Source organism: Cydia strobilella, chromosome 6 (genome assembly GCF_947568885.1).
Source record: "Cydia strobilella chromosome 6, ilCydStro3.1, whole genome shotgun sequence".
Lineage (NCBI taxonomy): Eukaryota > Metazoa > Arthropoda > Insecta > Lepidoptera > Tortricidae > Cydia > Cydia strobilella.
Window position 1 is genome coordinate 1,515,473 of NC_086046.1, and position 16,146 is coordinate 1,531,618.

At 36.5% G+C, this 16,146-nt stretch overlaps 1 protein-coding gene across 1 annotated transcript in view; it reads left to right on the forward strand.

Moving 5' to 3' along the window:
• The first annotated feature begins 3,139 nt into the window (after positions 1-3,139).
• The window catches only part of LOC134741952 (somatostatin receptor type 2), a 161,658-nt gene continuing 148,651 nt past the window's right edge, over positions 3,140-16,146 (forward strand). Inside the window, exon 1 of the mRNA XM_063674847.1 lies at positions 3,140-3,250. The gene's annotated coding sequence lies outside the window, so the exon portion shown is untranslated. The remainder of the gene's footprint in view (positions 3,251-16,146) is intronic.

The following is a 16,146-nucleotide window of genomic DNA, read 5'->3' on the forward strand; positions in this document are numbered from 1 at the left end:
TGTATTAGTCTTTTTATATTTTATCATACTGGTGCAGCAGCAGTTTAATGTATAATAATTTGTAGTGTGGTTTTCTTTATATTATATGTACGATTTAAAAATACACTGCTAGTGGGTTAGGTGCATGTAGTATTTTAGTTTAATGTTGTAAATAAACCTTATGTAAAGTACTGTATTTACCACAGTAAATCATACGATGTAATGTATATCCAACGGCTCGCCAACACAAACACCACGTGACACAACTGCTCTGCTCGTGGCAAGGGCCTGACACTCTTTGATAGAGAAAGATAGTCTTATTGCGATTCCTATAAGAGGAAAGAGAAAATAGTGCCATGCTTTGTAGTTATCACCGACCGGGTGGCATCATAGGTAGGAGGCGATGGCGAAATACCGAAATTTATAAGAGTGAAAGAGAAAAAATCCTGTGCTGCCCAAATTTTATGAATATTAATCGCGTCCGATAGAGATAGGTACGGGTGGGTCTACGTACTGAATTCTACGTGCTTAGCGTCCTTACTTTATGAGATGTAGAGCATTATTCAAAACTTTTATGTGATTCTACTCTAGATTTATTTACTAACTTCGTAACAATGTTGATTAATTTTCGTAATAAATTTATTTTGAATTTTGTAATAAGTACTCGTCGTGTAACGCGTTTGGTGAGAATTAATTTTGTGATAGGCTGTTAATTAAAATAAAGTGATTTGCATGTTTTGGTTACTGTGTTCAAACCGATTTATTACTTGACAAAGGTATATACAGGGTCGAATTTAAACTGTTGTGAGAGATACTAACATTAAATCATTTTACGGTTTAGACTCACAACAACACAACAACAACAACAACAACAACAAGTAAGTCTAAACCGTAAAATGATTTAATATATACAGGGTATCCTTAGCCAGTGGATACACCCTGAAATCCCACGTGGGGTTATTTCTCAGGAATGCTCTAACGTTAATATTTTTTTAATTAAAACAAAAGATAAAAAATATATATTTTCAAACAAGTTATTTCCAATAATCGACAACAAAAAGAAACGTACTGTATTAATCATTGGCAGTGCTTTTGACAATTTGTTAGATAATGTGCGGCAATGATGACATTTGTCAAAAGTCAGAATATAGTCAGAATCTTATTAGTGTCATAAACAAAAAGATAATCAGAAAGGTTGAAGGTTTTATACTATTTATTACCTCAGGAGCTTCTAACACATACAGGCTAAAATCGTAATTTGTGAATTTCTTCATAACCGCTACACCGGTTGTTATGATACTTTGTATACTGGTTCTAAATACTAATGTCTAATGCATTTCGGCTTTGTCCAATAGCTAGGGGCATCCTGTATACGAATTCAAGTTAACACATACAGGCTAAAATCGTAATTTGTGAATTTCTTCATAACCGCTACACCGGTTGTTATGATACTTTGTATATTGGTTCTAAATACCCTAATGTCTAATGCATTTCGGCTTTGTCCAATGACTAGGGGCATTCTGTATACGAATTCAAGTTTATTAGACGGGAGCATTCAACGAAACGCTTTCTGTCTCTCTAGCACATTATTTATTTACATATTAGTGCGATAGAGAAACAAAGCTTTTCATTGTCGTAGCGCAAACGATTGGCATCTTGGCTAGGCACCCTGGTCCCTATTTCATAATCAAGGTGGTTAGTGGTGGTTGTGATAAACGCCATACAATACTGCTAAAGGCCCAAATTTTCATTCACAAAGGGTCTGAGGAAAAATGAGCCGTAAACTTTCCAAGTTAATCCCATCGGAAAGAAAACTTGTACGCATTGTCAGTTATAGATTTTAAAAGAAAATGTTATAGTATTATATCTTCCACAGTTTTTAGGGTTTCGTACCCAAAGGTTAAAAACGGGATCCTATTACTAAGACTCCGCTGTCCGTCTGTCCGTCTGTCTGTCTATCACCAGGCTGTATCTCATGAACCGTGATAGCTAGACAGTTGAAATTTTCACAGATGATGTATTTCTGTTGCCGCTATAACAACAAATACTAAAAACAGCATAATATACCTATAAATACTAGACTTATATTGACCGGGATATAGACCGTGATTACCTTTTGTATTATCTTTTTTTGTATTGGGAGCTCACAAATAATACAAAAGGTAATCACGGTCTATATCCCGGTCAATATAAGTCTATTGAAACTAACCGTGAATCATTCAAAACTCTAATAAAATAAATATTTAAATCCCATACAACAAACGTGATTTTTTTGCTGTTTTTTTTTCGTAATGGTACGGAACCCTTCGTGCGCGAGTCCGACTCGCACTTGGCCGGTTTTTAGATTATAGGTCTTTACCGAAGTAATAACGTAATAGTTACATAGTGCTAACCCGTTATACTGACTTGCGTATAACGGGTTACCATTGATTGACTACCACGTTTTTTATTTTGCATTACTATCAAAGCAATATTATTATTTTAATTTGGTAACTAATATACAAATTTAATACAGTACCGGCCAATATCACCTCCATGGTTTTAAGGTATAACTTTTTTATATATTTGTGAGTGATTTCCACCTCACTGCTTTAGGTAGTCTAAAAGTATTCCTTTGTACGAGCGATGAGAAAAATTGGCCACCAAAAAATCTTTTTTTTTATAGAAGTTTTTTTTTTAATGTATTGTCAACTTCATTTTTATAGTAGCCAATTATAAGTAATATGCTGAGTCTCCTTTTGTTATTTACAGTATTTCATTGCAGTATTCATCATATATTTGTACAAAATGACTAGTAAAATATGCAATCTACAAACTAACCTATATTTTTACTCTATACAAGCTCATACAAAAACACTCAAAGGTGATATACTTTGGCCGGTACTGTATAATAGCTTAAAAACACTTTAATAATTGTATATTATAATATAATATAGAATTATTAAATAGCGGAAGGTTCGTAGCAAGCCTACGAACTTCCTGCGATAATTTGTAATATTATCATATAATATAATTATCGCAGGAAGTCCGTAGGCGCGCTACGAACCTTCCGCTACGCGCTACGAGACCATCCGCGAATCATTTCACCATTCATTTTCATTTTTCACTTCGGCACCTCAGTTCGCGCGCCGCGCTCATAGCGAGAGTACGCGTTTCTCGCCCCTTTAAACTTTAGTCGAGTCAGTGAGTCGTGAATATATAATTTCGTGGTTTGTTTGACTCTTGGATTGAGATTGTTTTGGTGAAGTCATAACATACGGAAAGGAACCAAGTAAGTGGAGCTATAGTTTCAGCGTTTTTTAAGGTTGGTTGTATGCGCGAAGTTTATTGGAAATACGTAATCTTTGAGGTGATAAGGAATGTGGGTTAAAGGAAAGGGCGAAATGGGTCATATTATTTAGAGCTGTACACTACACTTTTTATTTGATATCTTTATGTTATTTCTACTCAGAATCACGATTTCTTTCGATTTTATTAGAAGGAAAAAGTGTACAATTTTTTTAGTTCGATTCTTAATTCCGTTATCGTTATTCATAACTAGACTGTGTGATGGAGGAATAGAAGGATCGAAAAATTTATTAATCATTTCGGACACTTTTTTCTCCTGGGACCGAAAGAACTCATGATTCCGAGTAGAAAAAACATAAAAAAAATCCTAATTTGATGACATCCCACAGTATTACTATTAGTATAAACACAGTATTAGTATAAACGCCAATAGTTTAGCTTTAGCAATTAAGTAAATGTATCTATTTATACATAAATAATTTATATGTGAAATGTCTCAAACGACATTAAAACCATTCGCCCAGGTAAAATAAGTTAACCAACAGTGAAAAGTTAATTGTCATAAGGCAAAATTATCCATGTCAAAATTAAATTGTATTGACAAATAAGTAAAAACCTCTTAAGGGGCCCACTGGCTATCAGTTCGCCGGACGATATCGGCCTGTCAGTTAGAACAAAAATTTTACAGTTCCGAACAACTGACAGGTCGATATCGTCCGGCGGACTGATAGTCAGTGGGTCCCTTTAGCTTCATGATGTGGAATAACTTCTCATTTAATCATCACTTTTCAAAAAGTTGAAAAAAAACTAAGTCGGTTAGATATATGTGATGTGTGTGTGTGTATGTGGTGTGTCTGTGTGTGATAAATTTGTCAGTGATTCTATAAATCACCGACTGGATAAGCGACACTAAATTCATCAGACCGGTATAAAAATCCAGTTCATTCGATGCAGAAAAATCTGGCAATTCCAACGGTGCATATACTCGTAACTCAATAACTTTAAAAATGACGCTTATCCCATTTCTCCTTTCCAGCGTCGATATGTTTTTAAGTTACTTATGCAAAAAAAGAAACAGTTTTTTTTTTGTTTTCAAACACGATTTAAGACTTATAATAATAAGTGCTTAAAAATTGGAGTAACTACATGAGACAAGTTTATAATAAGTATAATAATAACCTTTTATACTCGTATGTGTGTTGGTCAAAAATCTTTGGTTCGAACCTTTATAGAGCAGGAAAAATTGTTCTCGAAAAAAATGCAAAAAGGATGCCTAAAACTTCGGTCAGGATATATCAATCTTGTCATATCAGATAAGAGGCTTAACTGAAGTAAAGCTACGAATTTTTATATTTCTAAATATCTAAGTTGCAACCAAAAATACCTCTAGTTTTTGCATACTGTTACATTTATAAATATGATTACTAGTGGGAGACAGTACATAAGAAAAATAAAAATTTAATCATTAATAACATTGCTAAATATACAAAATTTAAACTTGGTATTTTGAAACGTAGGTACAAACAAGTTTTTTTTCCCTTGAAAAAATGTGTACTTTTTATTGTTTACCTTAAGGCATTTATTATCTCATTAAGAATTTACAGAATTCACTTACATATATAAGATACACTTTTATAGCAACACTTTTAAGGTTAGAGTGCACTAATAAATTTTTATATAAAGAGAAATATTTATATATTATTTACGTTGTCTAAGGACTCACAATACAAGCCTTATTGAGCTTATCGTGGGTGTTATAATAAAGTTATAATATTATCAATTTAAACTGAAATAAATGTCATATACGAAGGAAAAAAAAAATGACCAAAGCCTCCAGTGTCCAGAGCTGGAATCGAACCAGCGTACCCCGTTTACCGGACAGGTGCCTGAACCGCACGGCTATCCGGTCACGGTGGCATGGTGGCACGCTGGTTCGATTCCAGATTCCGATTCCTTCGTATATGACATTTATTTCAGTTTATAGTTTAAATAGTAGTGTGTCTACTTGAAAAACCACAAATTAAAATATTTTCATAGAAAATTATTTAATTTGTTCTTAGAGGATAATAAATATAAAAATAACTTTTTTACCTCCGGGATAAATAACCCGAATTACTAGTGCAATATTCCCTCTATCCCACGGGAAACTTGAGCTTTCCCGTATCTAATACCCCATGTTAATATCCTACCTACATTACAATTTCAATAATGTCAATTTACTCACGCAACTCAATACTGGAGGGCCTAATATTCGCATACTTAGGACAAATATTAACATATTATTAATACGTATATTATATACAGAATGATTCAGAAGATATCAAAATCAACACCGCGCATTTAGTAAATAGGGAATATTACGCGAAAGCGCTGGTGGCCTAGCGGTAAGAGCGTGCGACTTGCAATCCGGAGGTCGCGGGTTCAAACCCCGGCTCGTACCAATGAGTTCTTCGGAACTTAACGAAATATCATTTGATATTTACCAATCGCTTTTCGGTAAAGGAAAACATCGTGAGGAAACCGGACTAATCCCAATAAGGCCTAGTTTACCCTCTGGGTTGGAAGGTCAGATGGCAGTCGCTTTCGTAAAAACTGGTGCCTACGCCAATTCTTGGGATTAGTTGCCAAGCGGACCCAGGTTCCCATGAGACGTGGCAAAATGCCGGGACAACGCGAGGAAGATGATGATGGAATATTACGCGCAACTCTGCGTGGTGGCGCCACTACCACAATCTGAGGGTCTATCTCGAAACCAGAAAATCGAAATTTCGTTATCTAACAACACTGTCACTCTTGCATATTCGAGCGATAAAGAGGCGGATAGCGAAGTTTCTGATTCACGTTTCCCGGTAGGTCCTCTGTAAACAAACCGCCTTGATGCATCAATGTCATATTTTATTGAAAATGAAAACTTGTCAAAAACCTAATATTGTCTTCGGTTACCGCGATAGTTACTCATGAAATAAAACTATGAAAACGGATTATATCGCGTATATTGAATTTATAATACATCCCGACATTTCGAACCCTTTACATCGTTCGTGGTCAACGGGTGACTGAGGAAAAAAAAATTTTTTTATATATACGCGATATAATCCGTTTTCATAGTTTTATTTCTTGTCAAAAACCTGTTAAAGGTACAGTATGTATAAGTTACTCTATGGTTTACTAAAAAGGCAGTGGTGCACTCTATTGGCAGAACATTGCAGTAATATCCCCTATTGTAGCAACTGTTTCGTACCACTATTAGTGGCATTAACCTTAATTTTTTAGTGTTCCGTACAAAACTTTGTTCACGGAACACTTATGGGATCACTTCGGTCTTGTTTTTCTAGTAGGTATACAAAAAAAAGTTTTAATTTTTTCACGGCATGCTTGGACACCGTACAATTCGAATACATATGCGTCAAATACCGATAAAGATGTATTGTTTTCCTTAGTATTTTCTCGAAAACGTTCGTATTTGTCATGCTACTTCACTCAACCTCAGTATTTTTTGTACCGAGACTGACTGAAATAGCAAGACACGTTCGTAAGCTTCAGTCATAGTCAAAATTAAACGTAGTGTTTAACTCGGGTAAAATTAACCATCTCACCAGTGGCGTAGTTTTGCTAGGCGTGGGCGAAGTGAGCCGTCGCCCACGGCCTCGCGCCCCAGGGGGGGCCTCGCGCGAGCCCTTCGGGCACAGTGAAAGAAAAGGGCCTCGCAAATGCGATTTCGGCCACAGCTAGATTAGTTTACGCTACGCCATCGCCACTGCATCTCACCCTCGAACTATTGGCGCTCTCACTTCGATCGAGCGCCAAACTATCTCGGGTGATATGGTTCACTTCCCACTCTTGGTCTTGGTTAAAAATCTACTATTGTATTGTGTAATTAAAACTCCAGGACTTACAATCGGGACACTTTAATAAATACCTTTACACAATAGTCACTTATTCTACTTCTAGTACTTATTCACAGATTATAAACTTCAGCGCCACTACTCAGGCCTTTGCCTTCGACTAATGCTCGACAGCGACTGCGCTGGTCCATCCGGACACCTGCTTTTTACCCCGTCTCCCCACTATTTGTTGAGTGGGAGGCCGGTAGTTTGTATTAATGTTATTATCTTACCCTACGTAAAAAATAATCTAAACAAACTACTCTAAAACTAACTTTTATTTATTAAAAATCATCACAATTGTTTATCGTATCACTTTATACCACTTACTTACTCCTCTGGCGCAGCGACCCAAAGTGTGTCTTGGCCTCCAACGACAGTTCGCCACTGATCCCGGTCCTGTGCAGTTTCTCGCCAGTCTTGGACCTGGAGCTCGCGCAGATCAGCGTCCACCACATCCGCCCATCGGTACCTAGGTCGCCCGACCGGGCGGCGTGCTGTCGATTTTCCCTCAAACGCTCTTTTCACCGCCCGATCGCCTCCCATTCGCTCAAGATGGCCGAGCCACCGAAGCCTTTGCGCCTTTTTCACACCAATGATGTTTGGTTCAGCAACTAGTTGTTCAACTTCGGCGTTTTTGCGGATTCTCCAACTGCCATCGGGTCTGCGTTGGACCGAGGATTTTGCGGAGAATCTTCCTCTCAGTCACCAGCAGCTTACTTTCCTCCTTCTAAGTTAGTGTCCAGGCCACCAATCCCCTACTAAGCTAGCAAGCTAGTGGCTTTATACCAAGAACAACGTATTTCGTATAATTTTCTCATAAAATCCAATTTCTCCAAATACCTTCAATTCAAACGCATGGCAAATGATTTCTATTTACCAAAAGACAAAGTGCGTCGTGATACGCAAACAAGTACATATACTCGTCTCTTTCTGACTTAATCGTGTGAAAGAGATAGGATCAGTAAATAGACACACTTCAGCACCATTTGTAAGCTTAGGGCAGGAGGCTGATTCAGATATTAAAATTTGTTACGGTTTTGATCTTATTTTGATACGACCTTGAATATTCATAAAGGGTCCACTGACTATGAGTCCGCTGGACGATATCGGCCTGTCAGTTAGAACAAAAATTTGACAGTTCCGAACAACTGACAGGCCGATATCGTCCGGCGGACTGATAGTCAGTGGGCCCCTTCACGCTGATTGGTGCATGCGGAATGAAAAAAAAGTCGTGCGTGGGATGCGCGCCAATCACTAAGACAATCGTCATATCAAAATAATAACAAATTGTTAAATTAGAATCAACTTCCAGACCGCGAATTACAAAAAAACCGGTCAAGTGCGATTCGGACTCGCGCACGACGGGTTCCGTGCAGTATTTTGTTGTTTTAGCGGCAACAGAAATACATCATCTGTGAAAATTTCAACTGTCTAGCTATCAAAGTTCATGAGATCCTGGTGACAGACAGACGGACAGTGGAGTCTTAGTAATCATCATCATCATCTCAGCCGAAAGACGTCCACTACTGGACAAAGGCCTCCCCTAAGGATCTCCACAACGAACGGTCATTCGCTGCCCTCAACCAACGGTTACCCGCGACTTTAACCAGATCGTCGGTCCATCTAGCCTGAGCCTTCCCACGCTGCGTCTTCCGGTACGTGGTCGCTTCTCGAGAACCTTTCTGCCCCATCGGCCATCGGCTCCGCGAGCAATGTGGCCCTGCCACTTAAGTCTGGCAATAGAGACCGAGCAATAGGGTCCCGTTTTTACCCTTTGGATACGGAACCCTAAAAAGGTTAGGTATAATTTTCTTATTTACGCCAAAATTATTGGGTGAGAAGAGTTTGTAAATAAACCTTTTTAGGTGTTGATTCTCCGCCTTTTCCTTTCATATTGAGAGTTTTTTCTCTCATATTAGCTACGGTACATTGAACTTGGTAAATACATCTGGGGGCACGGGAGTGCGCCTGCCAAGTAGAGCAAAAAGAAAAGGCGTAGCTGTACTATCTTTTCTCGATCGGATTTATTTATTTATTTATTAACCAACTTCATATTGACAGTTCAACCAAACATGCAAGTTATGGGTTACACTACAAACATAATATGTACTTTAAACTAATTATAATAATATTAAATTTGTAACCGTTCCGAGTCAGCGAAAACTATTAGTTCCGGAGAAATCGAAGAATAGATTGGTCACGTTTGAAAGATTTCTTTTAATTATTATTACAAAACTGTAAAATAATCTGTCGAATGTAATTAAATTTTTGAAGTGTAATATATAATAATGTTATTAATAAATGAGTATGAGTATTGTACGGGAAATAAATTTTCAATACCTAAGTACTAGAAGCGAGATGTAAACAGCCATTTAAAATATAATTAGCAGCAATTTGATCCTCTAGCAACACAAAGGTTGTATCTCTCCATATGAAACTCGACCACTTAGTCCCTCGTCACACCAAAGTCTTCCTTAACTGAAATTAAATAGGAACTGGAGACAATTGTAACGAGTTGGTTAATTACTGTCTTGGCGATTGGGCCTCTAATGTAAGTTTAAAAGTTCATTACAGCCCTTTATTATTCCCAACGGCGGACTTAATCGCGCAAAATAAGTTTTAAATTCACCTCCGACGTTTCGAGGACGGCGTTGTCCCCGTGGACTCGGAGAAGACTGGCTAAAGTTGTCATCAACATCTTCTAGCCGCGCGAGTTTTTCAAACTACCCGCACTTGGTCTTGTTTATCAGCTTGAACGTTTTGCGCACTAGGGATGTTACTCTGTCGACACACAACACTAACGATATTCGATTTATCGACTGTCAATATTCGTTACCACGGGGACAACGCCGTCCTCGAAACGTCGGAGGTAAATTTAAAACTTATTTTACGCGATTAAGTCTTGATTGTCGTGTATTACAGGCCTTGACGGAAAAAGGCGTAAGTTCCGTGCACTTACTGTAAATGTAATTCATTTCCGTGGCACGCCACGGAAATTGCCAGTTTATATGCCGTTAGGATTTAAAGTTTTGGAGCTTCATTTTTATGGCGGAGATTTTGTGAAGCTACTGCATTTGTTTAAGAGGTGATAGAGCTTTTGACGGCCGAAACTTTAAACATAATTGCGATAGTACTTTTTTTTTTAAAGCGTTAAGTTCTGTACTTCGAGGACATTTTTGTGTGGGTTATGGATGTATTATATGTATTTGAATAGCTTTTTAGGGTTCCGTACCCAAAGGTAAAAACGGGACCCTATTACTAAGACTCCGCTGTCTGTCTGTCCGTCTGTCCGTCTGTCCGTCTGTCTGTCTGTCACCAGGCTGTATCTCATGAACCGTGATAGCTAGACAGTTGATTGAAACTTTCACAGATGATGTATTTCTGTTGCCGCTATAACAACAAATACTAAAAACGGAATAATATAAATATTTAAATGGGGCTCCCATACAACAAACGTGATTTTTTTGCTGTTTTTTTCCGTAATGGCACGGAATCCTTCGTGCGCGAGTCCGACTCGCACTTGGCCGGTTTTTTTATCTACATCGTCATTCGCAAAAGATTATTGAGTTTACCGTGGATTTGAGTAAGGTTTTCGATTAAATTATTATTATTTTATTTTATTTCATAATGAGAGTTTTATTTTAGTTTTTCATGACGTAATTAAAACAATCATGTAATGACTTCTTATCTTGAAATTGATAACGTTTTAACTCCAATAAATCTTAATAAAAATTTAACCCAAAAACAGAATTTAGTGTAAACAATAGAAAGATAAAACAAAAGAACATACGTATTGTATTAGCGACAAGTCTATAACATTACTTATTTATATTTATTATTAAAACAATATAATATTTTAACGGTAATGACCTACCGACTAACTTGTCTAAATGTCACGTAAAACTCGTAAAAGACACCTTTTTTTTTATCTGGTTTTTATGGAGGCTTTGGACACTAGGTGAACATGTCAGCCTTATTAAAAGACACCTTAACTATTAAAACAATTCGACATTTTATAGTCAAAACACTGGAGGTCCACTAATTAATCTATTCGACTTAATATCACGATTTCCAAAGAAACTACGATGTCCACACCTCAGCCAATCTCCGTAAAACATCCTATTACCAGCGGATTCACAAACTCACATTACTTACGGGTATTTAGAACGAATAAAACTTTTATTTGCAATACATCTAACTAGTAACCAGTCGTGTTTGAACGCGTCAACAACGCTAATTTAAACCAGACAAGGATCAACTTATCTTGGGTGTGGAAACCAAATTTCCGTGGCACGTTCTGTGATTGAGTTCTCGAAGGTATAAAGCTCAAAGTATACTGGATAAACAACAGGTTAGATGAGTGTAACGACCCGTAGCGTGACTAGGTGCATTAACATTTCTGTTTTGTTTTGAAATTCCTATAAAAATAGAGTTATAGAAATGGAAATGTGAATTCTTGTAAAATTGCTAATTGCATAAAATAAATGGAAGGAAATATTGTGCATTACTATTACAATTTTAACGTTGGTCTTTTAGACGCCGCATCAATCAGGATCGATGTAATCTTTTAATATAAGATAAAAGAAGATAAGAATAATAGGTAATATTTAGACTACAACGGTTACACTCACTTGAATTTTTAGTCGCTATTGGCGACATGTTTCGGGTCGTTCGAAACATGTCGCCAATAGCTTAGCTTAGCTTAGCCTTATTTCTTCTGTGTCAATTTTATAAATAAAGTGCGAAGGTAGAGTAAGCACTTTTAGACTTTTGAAATGTGAGGCGCAGCTATCAAGTGTTTTTAAGCCACATATTGCTCTTAAGCATCTTTTTAAGCTTTAAAGACTAATTCTTTGTTAGTAGATTTGCCCCAAAAGATAATTCCAAACCTCAAAGTAGACATAACATAACCATGATACGTAGCCATAACCGCATCCCTAATGACTATCTTTGCAAGTCTAGATAGCGCATATGAGAATATATTTAGTTTTCTACAAACTTCTTCGGAATGCGGGTTCCAGATTAATTCAGATCCAGGTTAATTGACTGTCTATTTTAATACCTAAGAATTTGGTTGAGTTCACAGTCTCTATTTCAGTTCCTAGGTATTCACATTTAATTGGAAGTGGAATATTCCGTTAATAAAAGTGCATCATTTTTGTTTTGTTGATATTGATTAATAAATTATTATAAGCAAGCCATTCAATAATATTGCATAATGTCATATTAATTTCAGATTCATAATTATTATCACTATCACATTCAATAATTACTTATCAGCGAATAAGACTATAAGACCATTGGATATTTTACATGTTTAGGGGGATCATTAATGTAAATTAGAAATAAAAGGGGCCTCAGAACACTTTTTCGAAGAGTTTTACATTTAGGAAATATTAAACTTATTTATCATTTAGGCACATATGTTTTATATTTATAGTCCCATACAAATATTGTGAATATAGTGGTAATCATGAAATAAAAACCTTTTTATTATTGCCATATCCGTTTTCGATGAATAAATGTTTAACGTAGAATGTATGACATGATACAAAAGTGTAGGTAAATATGTCACAATTTTGTAATAATTTTATGTTAACAAAGTATAATTACCCTATAATAAAATACGGATATGGCACAACATTTTTGATAATAGTTTTTTCAAAACTGATTTGTGTTATTAATAAATAATGATGCTTACAATATGGAGTCGTGCGTGACAATGCAAGTAATCCTTTTTTTATTTTTTTATACCACGTCGGTGGCAATCAAATGGCCCGCCTGGTGGTAAGCAGTTACCGTAGCCTATGGACGCCTGCAACACCGTAGATATCCTAACGGGCAGAAGCGCGACGTTGTCGTCTAACCTACCGTAGGACCTTCCGTGTATAATCGGTTGCCAAGCACAGTACGAAATGCAACTTGCGAAAGCTTTAAAAGTAGACTGAAGTCGTGGCTCGAGGAGAATATTTTTTATAATTATCAAGATTTTTTCAATCTGCCTCTTGCAGTATAAATAATATATTTTTTTGTAATTTAATATATATAATGTATTTTAATAAATAAATCCAATTCGACATTTGATAATTATTTATTTATTTAATTTGCACACTACATTAAAAATAAAATACAGAATTTGAGAAAATCTTAAAAAATAATATAGTTACATAAATAAATTAATTAATACTTAAAAATAAGTACTTAAATATACCAAATGTGAAATGTGAAATAATCTAATTATATATTGACCTATAACTGTGTGTTATGAATAATAAATTTCATTTCATTTCATTTCCGTTCATTTCATTTCATATCTGTTGGTAATAACATAAGCATCCTTCAAGAATCTTCACGGTACTTGGTCCCTTGCCAGCGTAGAAGTATTCCACGAAATTGTCTGCCGTTGTCCCGTACAAACGCGAATTTTCTGAAGATTTGCCGGTATAGGACATTTTTCTGTTCCAATGGATGTCATAAATACTCAATGAAATCATCGATTCTAAAGGTTGAAAAAATGTAGGTATACATCTAAACAATGACCTTTTATTAATAATAGACGCGTGACGTTCATAGTTGACAAAACTAAAATGCAGGCAATATTTAATAGATGACTTTGATAATCTTGACACATTGGCGTCAGCCGTACGACTTACTCAATATAGGTTCCGGAACCTATTTTTGATGGCTTACGATCGAGCGCCTGGTGCCATATCTACCACTTTTTACTTACATTCATGTATATACGAACCAAAATGCGTTTGGTACGAGACAACCCTAGGGAACAGTTCATGGAATGTCCCCGCACCTATTTTCTCAAAATTTACGAAATCGAAGACCTATCTTATCCATTTGACACAATTTGAATTTCATGGAAAAAAGACCGGCTTAACTGTCTATTAATTATAAATGATTTAAAAGGTCAGGAAAATCAAGTCACTTGAAGGCAAACGTAAATGAAAATCAAGATTTCCTTGTCCTCTAATGTAAAGTGACAGCTCTCTAATAGAATATAATAAAGTGATCCTTATAGAAATAAATATCTTAAATTATTCGTTTCGTGAAATGGAAGGTAAATGAATTATTTTATTGTAGTAACGCTTACAAGATTGTATAAAATTCACGAAATCAAATAAAAATCATTCCACTGAGCATATTTGTTTTTGATGTTTCGCTGTTAAGCAAAGTCGAAGGAAGAAGAACATACATGGATCATTTAAAAGGAGATTTTTTTTAATTCTTTTGCTCGTTAATAGCGATACCTACAATTTCTCTTCTTTGCCTTAAGGGGATTGTGGACGACCGCTTCTGCATACAAACGTTGTCCCCATTTTCCTATCTGGATATTCACATTATGGAAAATATTTTTACATCATTTGATGTATATTAACCGTAGCTATGCCCTACGTTTCATTTTTTTTAACTTATAATTTAAAAGGCGATTTCGCGCGGGTCCTCCACTTTCGTCTAAACTGGCACCGTATACAACATGCCAATCGCTAACGCTTCGTAGCGAACGAAACGCAACTGTCACTGTCACACTAATATGGAAGAGTGATAGAAATATGGATGGTATAGAAAGGATCGCAATCTCTTATGGCAGAATTGTTGTAAAAGTGACCGCGTTAAGCTTTAAATAATAGTTCCTAATCTCTCTGGTGGCGCTAGTTAGGCTCTGGGACATGAGTATAACATGAACCATATAAGGCAACAAATAACCCGACCAAATTACGTAGGTTGTTTTTGGTAGTATTTCGGTGCATGGTGGCGCCGCCTAATTACTGTTTTTTGATGGACACTTTTCATACATAGAGATTTGGCTCCTTTATACAGTCTCCATGGATAGAAAGACACAAAGCTATGGAAGGTAGAGGTAAGGAACTGAATCTTCATGTATCAAAAAGTGGCCGTTAAAAACAGTAAATAGGCGGCGCCACCATATACTGAAGTAAGTAGACCATACACCTAGTATTTTATATAGATGTGCACCCGGGCGACCGTGAGGGACAGAACGTTCGCAATGCGACAAAATTAAAAACACGTTTTAACATTCCTGACAACATACCAGAAACAACCTACGTAATTTGGTCGGGTTATTTGCTGCCCCTCCCCTATTTCATCCATGTCATAGAGTCTCCTATATATTACAATACTCTTTGGTCTCAGAGCCTACCTAGCGCCAACGGAGTGATTAGGAACTATTATTTACAGCTGAATGATAGTCACTATGGATGGTATAGAAAGGATGCCAATCTCTTATGGCAGAATTGTTGCAAAAGTGACCGCTTTCAGCTTTAAATAATAGTTCCTAATCTCTCCGGTGGCGCCAGTTAGGTTCTGGGACATGAGTATAACATGAACCATATAAGGCAACAAATAACCCGACCAAATTACGTAGGTTGTTTTTGGTAGTATTTCAGTGTATGGTGGCGCCGCCTAATTACTGTTTTTGATGGACACTTTTCATACATAGAGATTTGGCTCCTTTATATAGTCTCCATGATAGTCACTTATGCAACAATTCTGCCATAAGAGATTCACATCCTTTCTATACCATCCATACACAAAGCGTTATGACGTAAGCGATCGCCACCTTGGCTAGGCCTGGCCGCGTAGCCAACATACCAATCGCTTACGCTCCGTAGCGATCGAAACGCAACTGTCACTGTCGTACTAATATAGAAGAGTGATAGAGAGACGCAAAGCGTTTCGTTGTCGTAGCGATAGCGATTTGTCACCTTGGCTAGGCCGGCTTGTATCAAAATACAAGCATTTAACATTTCGAGTCACAATGGACGTTTTATAAAAACTGTCCCGCAATTATCAGTTTTGCATATTCAACGATCATGGAATTTCGAACGTACACTGATATCAGAATATCTTACTTATGTCATTCAGTTATCGTGCATTTCGCTCATACTTATCCGTACATGTAAGTAAGTAAGGAAAACATTACATTGCAGCAATAAAAGTTTTTAACAAGTTGCCTGTTGAA